This window comes from Phoenix dactylifera, unplaced genomic scaffold (assembly GCF_009389715.1).
Source record: "Phoenix dactylifera cultivar Barhee BC4 unplaced genomic scaffold, palm_55x_up_171113_PBpolish2nd_filt_p 000090F, whole genome shotgun sequence".
NCBI classification, from domain to species: domain Eukaryota; kingdom Viridiplantae; phylum Streptophyta; class Magnoliopsida; order Arecales; family Arecaceae; genus Phoenix; species Phoenix dactylifera.
Genome location: NW_024067679.1, coordinates 539188 through 550000, shown reverse-complemented (window position 1 = coordinate 550000; position 10813 = coordinate 539188).

The window sequence follows — 10813 nt, the reverse complement described above, 5'->3', positions numbered from 1 at the left end:
TATATCTATGTATATGTATATACATATATGTATATACATATACATATATGTATATGTATATACATATACATATATGTATATATATACACATATATGTATGTATGTACGTATGTATATATGTATACATACACACATATATATTTACGCACATACACACACATATGACCTCAACCTTAATTGTTTTCTAAAATAAATTTTTGCTATTAATATTATTATATACTATCACTATACAATATATATATATATATGTATATGTATGTATGTATGTATGTATGTATGTATACATACATACACACATATATATTTACGCACATACACACACACATATGACCTCAACCTTAATTGTTTTCTAAAATAAATTTTTGCTATTAATATTATTATATACTATCACTATACAAAATTCTAATAATATATGTATATCTATTGATATAACAGAATAATATGTTATTATAAAATAATATGATTATGATTCAACTAGCGCATAACAAGAAATAGAAAAGTATTGTATTTAGAAGATATTTAAATACAATATGGTAAGGTTATTAGTAGTTGTACTTCCACTTTAAGTAAGTTTATAATCATAGAAATGCAATAGAAATTAATAAAGTATTAGTGTAACTAATAACCTGCACAGTACAAGGATAGGGTATAATACTAACAAAAAATATTTGTCAATAATATCACTATAAGATAAGCAAATATGGTTATTGAGAATGTCATTAATAATTTCTATCTTAATTTAGTAGCACTAATGAAAAGTTCTTTATTTAATAAAGTTTAATGAACTAATAAGCCTCTTATTAATGATATCATATATTATATTTTGATAAAGAATTATATTAAATACGAACCTTACTTATTATCCAAAATAAAAAGTTCTAATACTAACATTATTAATATGGGCCATATGTTGCATTGGGAGTTTTGTATAAGCAAAGCCTCCATTTTAGCATATATACCACCATATAAGCCGCATGATGCGTGGCATGCAGTTTTTTCTCTTATTCTTAGCTATTCTTGAAATACAATGGATAACAAAAATAGCAAGAAATATAATAGATATAAGAGCCAAACAATTTTCTAAAATAACAAAATTCTAATAATTTACGTATATCAATCAATATACTAAAGTAATATATTATTATAAAATAATAAGATCATAATCCAACCTATGTATAATAAAAATAGAAAACTGTTGCATCTTGGTAATATTTAAATGCAATAAACTGATTTTATTAGCACTTGTACTTTTATTTTAAGTATGATCATGAACACAAGAATAAAATAGAAATTAATTAAATATTAGTGTAATTTAATGATCTGCATGGGATATGGGCATGAAAAAGTATTTTTTATTAATATCAGTATATATTTTTAATAATATCATTCACTTCTATATTAATTTAGTAGTATTAATAAAAAGTTCTTTATTTAACATGGTTTAATAAGCTAATAAACTTCTTATGAATGACATAAAGAACCATATTAAATAAGAGCATTATTAATAATAATATTAATATATTTGTCTACATGGTGAATGGAGAGCTCTACATAAGTAGAAGTAGAACCTCTATTTTAGTATATATACATATCCTAGCCTTTGCCTCTATTTAATAGCCCCCCGCTGCCCCTCAAGCCTCATTGACGATTCACCACCCGACCATCGTCATTCCTCTAATTTTTCCTCTCAATTGCCGACGACCATGTCTCTTGTGCTTGCTAGCCGCAATACTCACCAAAGCTAAGGTAGTATCCCTTATTTCCCTTGTCTTCACTTTTCCTATGTTAGAGCTCATCACCAGTTGGAATTTTCATTGAAATAGTGAACAGAAGATTTCTTTATTTGATCCCCTATTTTTGCCCTATTTTAACTCTATTTTTCCTCTATTTTCTCACCAGCCCTTGATGTCGCTGGCTGCCTGCAGCTGCGCAACGACGCAGTGGGCTGTGGCCTTTAGCCATCATCACCAAAACTCCCTTCTTCTCCTTTGAAGTTTCGCTGAAAAACCCATGCGCTGATCCCCTGTTTTCTTAGATTTTTGGCATTTCGCCAGCCATTTGTCATCGGTTGTGACTCCTCCCACCAGCATCTTCGCTAGTAGCCTCGACCTCTCCTTCCTCTTCTAAGAGAGGCAATGAATACCCCTATCTCGCTCGCTATCTCTCATGTTTTCTCTTTGTTTCTTATTCTCTCTATCCTGCCCCCCACCTTAGAATCATAATTCAAGGGCAGGACGACTGCTGCATACTCATAGGGATTAATTCTATCAGTATGTAGGGCATTTCAACTATCAATGAATTCAACATAATCTGAAATTTATATAATTCATATATAAGTAGTAGTGATTATCAGAACAACTAAACTATTATACCAAAATATCATATATAATCATGCTCACACAAATCATAAACAGAAGTCTTTTTCCACAATTTACATATCAAAATATTTAGTATTCAAGCTATTTATACAAAATCGACAAACAACCCTTTAATATACACAACTCGATTAAAACTAAATCTACTAACTACAAAGTCTGCATTGCCTCTATATATTGTCCCCAAAGACTGATCTTGACCTAGTTTGTGGTCCCTGGATTTGAAAAATAGATGAAGATTATGAGCTTCATGACTAAATAAGTAACAAATTCACTTTACAAAATTGGATCAAGCAAAATTACATAATTTAGTTCAATTAAATTATACAAAACATGATGCATCTGTATAGGTAAATTTCATAAGATTTACTTTTAATAAGATTCACATACTTTGACGATACATTTCATCTTTTCAATGATGCACATATAATGAATCCATACTTAGAATTGGAGTAAAATAGATTATCCAAGTCTTATGATCATACTATACTTGCATTCCTATACTTATATGCATGCTTATACCCAAGTATTAGATTTTTAGTCATTTTCACTTTACAATCCTAACTACAGCCACATTTATACCCTTGTGGCTTAGGTGTCACCATCATAACCCCTGTGATGGGGATCACCACGATCACCCTCATGGTATGATTGCCACATTTGTATTCTTATGGTAGGATATCACTACGATCACCCCTCAGGCGGGGATCACCATGTTCACCCTCATGGTTGGGATCACCACGATTACCCCCATAGCAAGTTCACCATATAATCAAGTCTGGACTCACCACGTAACTCTTGAGCAACTCTAACCATCTCCTCTGTCTCATATTTAGTTTCTTTCGAGTAAATAGATATCTCGAACTTTTATCATCAATATACACCTCACAAGACTCACCATATAAATAGTTACTCCAAATTTCAATGAAAACACTACAACTGCAAACTCATGATCATTAGTGAGGTAATTATCCTAATAAGCTTTCAATTTTCGAGAGGCATATGCAATTATCCTGTCATTTTGCATCAATACACACCCTAAACCACTTTTTGAAGCTCAATATAGATGGTGAAGCCTCCACTAGTAAAGGAAAGGGTAAGTTTAGAGGTCGATACTAAACACCGCTTTAGCTCTCTGCTCACATTCATCTGACCATACAAATCTAACTTCTTTATGGGTCAATCAAGTCAAAGGTGTGGCAATACAATAGAAACTCTCGACAATCTGCTTGTAATACCTAGCTAATCCTAAAAAGATGCGAAACTCAAAAACAATATTTGGTATGTTGCGGTTCACACTGCCTCTACCTTCTTTGGATCTATAGAAATTTCGTCTTTAGACACTACATGCCTAGGAATGTCACACTATCCAACCAAAATTTACACTTTTTCAATATACCATACAACTACTTCTATCTCAGAGTATGTAGAACAATCCTCAAATGTCGCTCATGTTTGGCCTGATTTTTGGAGTAAACTAGGATATCGTCAATAAAGACAACCACAAATTTATCTAAAAAGGGCTTGAATACTCTATTCATCATGTTCATAAAAGATGCTGGTGTATTTGTCAACCCAAACGGCATGACTAAAAATTTTATAATGCCCATATAGTGTGTGGAAGACAGTCTCGGGCACATTCTCTGCCTTTATCCTCAATTGATGATACCTAGAGTGAAGGTCGATCTTGGAGAATACATGAGCTCCTTTCAGCTAATTGAATAGATCATCAATTCTTAAAAAAGGATATTTACTTATCACTATTACCTTGTTTAATGCTTAGTAATCAATGCATAGCCTCATACTACCATCCTTCTTCCTAACAAATAATGCTGGAGCTCCTCAAGGGGAGATATTAGACTTGATAAAACATTTATCAAGAAGCTCGTACAACTGGCCCTTCAATTCTTTCATTTCAAAGGGGCCATTCTATAAGGGGCTTTACAAATTTGCGGGGATCCGAGAGTCAAATCAATGGCAAACTCGATCTCCCTATCTTGAGGCAACCTCAAAAAATTTTCTAGAAAGATATCAGGATATTCATTTACTACAGGAATGCCTTTGAGTTTCTGATCCTTCTATCTAGTGTCAGCTACCATAGCCAGATATGCCATACCCTCTTTCTAATAACTGTTGGGATCCCACGCATGCCGCAGAAAAATTCTGAACGCAGCGGAAGACATGCGCGAGATTCCGTTCATCACATGAACGTAATTAAAAACCGTCATTCGTAGATAGATTAGGATTAAATATTTTCTACATCATTAGGAAGATCAGATCTTCACTTTGTGTGAATAGATGATCACCACAAACTGATGATCGTGGTATTTGATGAAGATTCGCTTGAAGCCGCACACGTGTCCGGCTTCTATGGATATCCACACGAGGTAGAGGACTGAACAAAGCTCTTCTTATCTTTCCAAGATGCTAGCTCCCTTGCAGAGGCAACTTTTGATGGCTGATATCCTCCCATTTGAATCAACCCTTGATTGTCTTAGGGAGGAGGAAGAAGAAGGGATCAAGGAAGAAGATCACCAAGCCCTTTGCTTCCTTTTCTTTTCTTGGCGTTGGAACCAAAAGATGAGAAGGTAGGAGGGTCGCCAAGGCTTCTTTTTCCCTTTCCTTGCTTGCGGCTGAAACCCAATAGGAGAAGAGGGAGGCACACGGCTGAAAGGAGGAGAGAAGAATACCATGGGGGTGGCTTTTATCTCCTTATAAAGACGTGTGTAGCTCCCACTTTTTAGGAGATCCAAGTCTATCTCTAGGGGGCATACGCCCCTCCTAGTTTCCTTCCCGTTTTGGCCAAGGGAGGGGCGTACACCCCTCCCTCCTCATCCTCCATCACGCATGCCCCCCACTTGATCTAATCAAGTGGGGGGTGGGGCCTAATCCTAGGCGGTTTTAATCCTTTTCTTAAGAGGACTAGGTGCACCTATTTGCATTCCCTTCAAATTCTAATCTAATTAGGATTCAGTTGAACCATAACTCAATTGAACTCTTCAATTCTAATTCAATTAGGAGTCTTTTAATTAATTAGATTAAAATTAATTAGGACTTAAGAAATCCTAATCTAATTAGGACTTATTTAATTTCAGTCCTAATCCAATTAGGACTCTAGAAATCCTACTCCAAGTAGGATTCTAATTTATTTTGGAATCCTAATCCAATTAGGACTCTAGGAATCCTACTTCAAGTAGGACTCACATTTAATATGATCAAGTCCAATTAATTAAATCCAATTAATTAAATTAATTGGAATCCAATTGCAATTATTCCTTCTTCAACTCACTAACTCTTAGTGGATTAACTAATTATCAATTAAATTGATTATTTGTGATTTGCAATCACAATTCAATCATCGGATCGGTCAATACCTCTAATGTGTATGATCCCATAGGTTCTATTCTATCTAGTAGTGAGATATATTGCGATCTCTATCACAATATCATTGAAAACTTCTTTCAATAGGTTGAAACAATTCCAACTCAACTCACCAGGGATCATTGACCATCAAGATAGTCCTTGTGAGTCTCACCATCCACCAGTGACACCTAGCAGCAGGTAGTAGCTACCCAACAGAACGTAATGATGAACCTTTAGGTGCAGTTATCATATGATACAGTTCTTCTATCATGGATTCCTACAGAATGGAGGTCATAGATAACTCGTCAAATTCCGTCGTCTGTCATATGTCTAGATTTATTCGACTTAAGTTCGAGAGTGGAAACTCTTTCTCCACTGTACATACTGCCCCCAGCCGAGATCTTATGAACTCAGTCTTATAAATCATATAGGATCACTCCTTATGTACCATGGTTGATAGATTTCTTGTAGGTGCATACCCTACTCCTACAGTGAACCTACTGCAGCCAATCTACACTACAAGGATCCATATGTCTAGAGACCATGTATATGTGCAGTCAAACTACAGTAACCTCACTGTGAGGTACATATATGTGTGTGTGTGTATGTATATGTGTGTATATATATATTTATATATGTATGTATATATATATATCTGTGTGTGTGTGTGTATATATATATGTATGTATATATATGTGTACATATATATATATGTATGTATGTATATATATATATGTGTGTGTGTGTGTGTGTGTATATATATGTATGTATATATATGGTGTATGTATATATATGTATATATATATGTATATATATATATGTGTGTGTGTGTGTGTGTGTGTGTATGTATATATATATGTGTGTGTATATATATATATGTGTGTGTGTATATATATATATATATATGTATATATTAGAAGTATGCCCTAGAAGCCAATTTGGCTAACACATTATTTCGTTCTGAGACATAAAATTATACTTGACCTAATTATGAATTTATTAAGTTGGGCATTCTTTTCATTCATGTTCTTATGTGTCCATGAATCATCCAAGAAATTAATAAGATGATGACGCATATTCTCAAGAGTTGAGAATTTGGTGATTATTTTCTGAATTGCTCATGATCGATGGATCATCACGAGGACGGTGATCGATCTGCTAAGATTAGTGCACAGATCACTTTCTTTGATGGACGAGTCTTGAGTCTAACAGTGTGGGGACATGGAGTGATTGTGTAAGTGCTTATTAGAGAACAAGGATACTGAGCGTGACCATAGCAAGTAGTCACTTGAATGTCTATCCACTCGTTAATGACTTACTTGAAGTTGCAATTGTATGACTGGTCCTTTGACCTGCGATGCCTCGACTATTCACAGTGAGGTTGCTATAGTATGACGAGCACATAAACATGAGCCCTATCCATTTGGGTCCTTGTGGTGTAGATTGGCTGCAATAGGATCATTGTAAGAGTAGGGGTACATCTAGATGGAATCTATCGATCTTGATAGATTAGGAGAGATCCTATGTAATTTATGAGACTGAGTTCATAAATTCTTGACCAAGGTAGTTTTTGGAAAAAGAGTTTTCCAATCTCGAATTAGAGTCGAATAAATTTTACATATGATAGATGATGGGGTTTGACGAGTTATCCATGACCTCCATCTCGTCGGAATCGACGATAGAGGGACTGTATCAAATGCTAACTGTACCTAGAGGTTCATCTATTTCATTCTGCTGGATAGCCACTATATATTGTTAGGTGTCACTGGTGGATTGTGAGACTCAAAGGCATTCACTTGGTGATCAATGAATCCGAATGAGAAGAGTTGGAATTGTTTCAACCCATTGAAAGAAGTTTCAATGATATTGTGATAGGGATCATAATATATCTCACTACCAGATAGTATAGAACCTATGGGGTCACAATAGTTTGTAATTGTCAATTTGATTGATAATTGGCTTGACCCACTCAGAGTTAGTGAGTTGAAGAAGAAATTAGTTGCAATTGGATTGCAATTTGACTGAATCAATTGGACCATATTATTTGGGCTCGATCTTATTTGATAAGGTTCAAGAGTCCTACATGTAGTAGGACTCCTAGATTTCTAATTGGATTAGGACTTCAAATTATTAAAGTCCTACTTAGAGTAGGATTCCTAAAGTCCTAATTGGATAAGGACTAAAATTATATGAATCCTAATTGGATTAGGATTCCTAAAGTCCTAATTAATTATTGGTCTAATAGATGAAGATTACTCCTAATTGGATTAGGATTGAAGAGTTCAATTGAGTAATGATCCAATTGGATCCTAATTAGATTAAGACTCCAAGAGTCATAATTGATTTAATCTTATAGATAAAGATCTTGAATCAAATAGAGAGACTAATTAGGTCCTAATTAGATTAGGATTCAATGAACCAAGGGCCATCTAAATCCTAATTTGATTAGGATTATAAGGAAGGGGCAAGAGCCCTTCTTTTCTTTGGATCCTCCCGGGATCCGCATCCTGGTTGGCTGGGACGGGAGACCCGGTTGGGGCGTGGCTCCTCCTAATTTTAAGGAGGAGGCCACGCCTAGAGCATCTAGATGAAAAGAAATAAAAAGGAGGGCTAGCCCCCTTGGGTCAAGAGGCTTTTTTCTTTTCATCATGGCGGCCATCTCTCCCTCTCTTCCTTCTTCTATCCGCAAAGGCAAAGGAAAGGGCAGGGATGTGTTTCGCAAAAAATGCTCTCCCAAGTGCAGGAGAATTGCACAAGTAGTATCCTCGGAAGTCCGAGTTCGATTCCTCAGGGAACGATCTATATGTTATTAGCGTAATTTCAGATGTAATTAAAGATAGATTTTAGAAGTTTAGAAGTAAAGATTAATAAGCAGATAAATAAAATTCAGTAAAGGAGAGATGGTTAGGGATCCAGTTTCTCCTTTGATGATACTGTTTCAAGAAATAAACTTTGTGATTCTTGATTGAATGTTAACAGTGGAATAGATCTAATCATGATATGTGTTTCGAGATACATGAACTCAACTTCTAAGCATTCATCGTGCCTGTACGTCTACGATAAGTTAAATACTTAAAGCAGTTCATGCATCAGTACACATAAACCATTAAAGAACTATCAGTAAATTAACTATGCAAGAATCCATAACACATCAAAAAAATATAGATCAATAAGAGCAAAGGTTCAGAGTTTACTTTAGAAAAAAACAGTACATCAAAGGTTCCTCCAACACCCTTCACCAAGGAAATTAGCCTCTCATTACAATAGCAGCCTCTCCTTTTTTTCTTTTCTTTTCGGAAAAACAGGACATCCCCTGTTTTCTTTCCTTCTTTTCGGCTTTCTCCTCCTCTGTTCTTTCTTCCCCCCGAATAAGCCCTCCTCAAGCCCCTTTATACTCAACTCTCCCCCCCCCTCTGTTTATTCTTGGAAAGCCAAACAAATCAAACGGAAATCCGAATCAAATTTGCTGTGATTCGGATGGGATTTCGTTGGAAGGCTGGAAATCTGCTGTTGTGAATGTGTGGGAGCTTCAGTCGGATGCTAGAATATGGGATGCGGGAGGAGTGGACGGCCGGAAGAAGCTGGGCGGCGGATCCAGAAGCAAGGGAGCTGATCATGTTGGGGTATGTGGAGACCATTGGTGATGAAGAGAATTGAAGGAGAATCAATTCTACATAGTTCTATCTGGCGGACTGTCAGAGTCGACTCGAGCTACAGTCGAGTCGACTCGGGAACAATCGAGTCAACTCGAGGCCCGTCGAGTCGATCCGGAAGGAGAAAAGCCAGAAGACTGAGAAAACCATGTTTCTGTCTGAACTGTAAGAGTCGACTCGAAGGTTGGTCGAGTCGACTCGAGCTACAGTCGAGTCGACCCGAGATCGTGCCAGTTATACTAGGATTTGTCCAGACGTGTTTGAGTCGACTCGAACTACAGTCGAGTCGACTCGAGCTCACGGAAAATCATACGGACGAGTTTTCTTTGGTGTTTTTTGGTGGCGTTTCGACGTGTATGATCATATGAAGGTCTTGAGACTATATATAGGACTCATGAGAGCCCTAGGGATGTGATTCCAATATATTTTGAGAGAGACTCTTGTTTGTTTTTTGTAAGGCTAGGGTTCTAGAGAAGAAGAGGATTGGGATCCTAACTTCTTGTGCAAAGGAAATTCTGTGTGAATCTCTTGTAGAGCGATCACTTGTGATCGTTCGGGTGTGTGCTATCTCTGTAATCAGTTTATCCTAATTAAGATTTGGAGCGGTGGAGGACGTAGGCTACTTGTAGCCGAACCTCGTTACATCTTTGTGTTTGCTTTGCTATTTTCTTCCTTCTTCTTTCTTTGGTTTGATAATCCGCTGCGGTGCTCAAGTGTTTTACCCTATTGATACCAAGGGTAATCTTTTGCCCTTCGTAGCGGAGCGAAGAGGTGATCCTTAGGTCCGGTGTCGAGGGAGCGAGAGAGTGCTTATCCGTTTATTCTCTCTTTGCTTGTCCGACGTTGGTGGTGGTGCCGGTGTGAGTGGGTTCCGGTACAGGCGCTGCCAACAAGTGGTATCAGAGCTATTGGTATTCTGCGATGGCGGATGAAGGAAAGTTGCGAATTGAGAAGTTCAATGGCATGAACTTCGGATTTTGGAAGATGCAAATAGAGGATTACCTTTACCAGAAGGATCTCTATTTACCTCTTGGAGGTAGAGCAAAGAAATCAGAGAAGATGCCCGATGAAGACTGGGAGGTCCTCGATCGGAAGATGCTCGGCACCATTAGATTGTCACTTGCATCCCAAGTGGCATTCAACATCAAAAACGAGAAGACGACGATGGAGTTGATGGCAACATTGTCGCGGATGTACGAGAAACCCTCAGCATCAAACAAGGTATTTCTCATGAAGAGGTTGTTTAATCTTCGTATGAAAAATGGCGGCAGCGTAGCAGAATACCTCAACGAGTTCAATGGACTCACGGCCCAGTTGGAGTCAGTGGAGATTAGTTTTGACGATGAGATTCGGGCATTGCTAATCCTCTCCGGATTGCCTGATAGCTGGGAGGGCCTGGTGATGGCGGTGAGCAACTCTTCG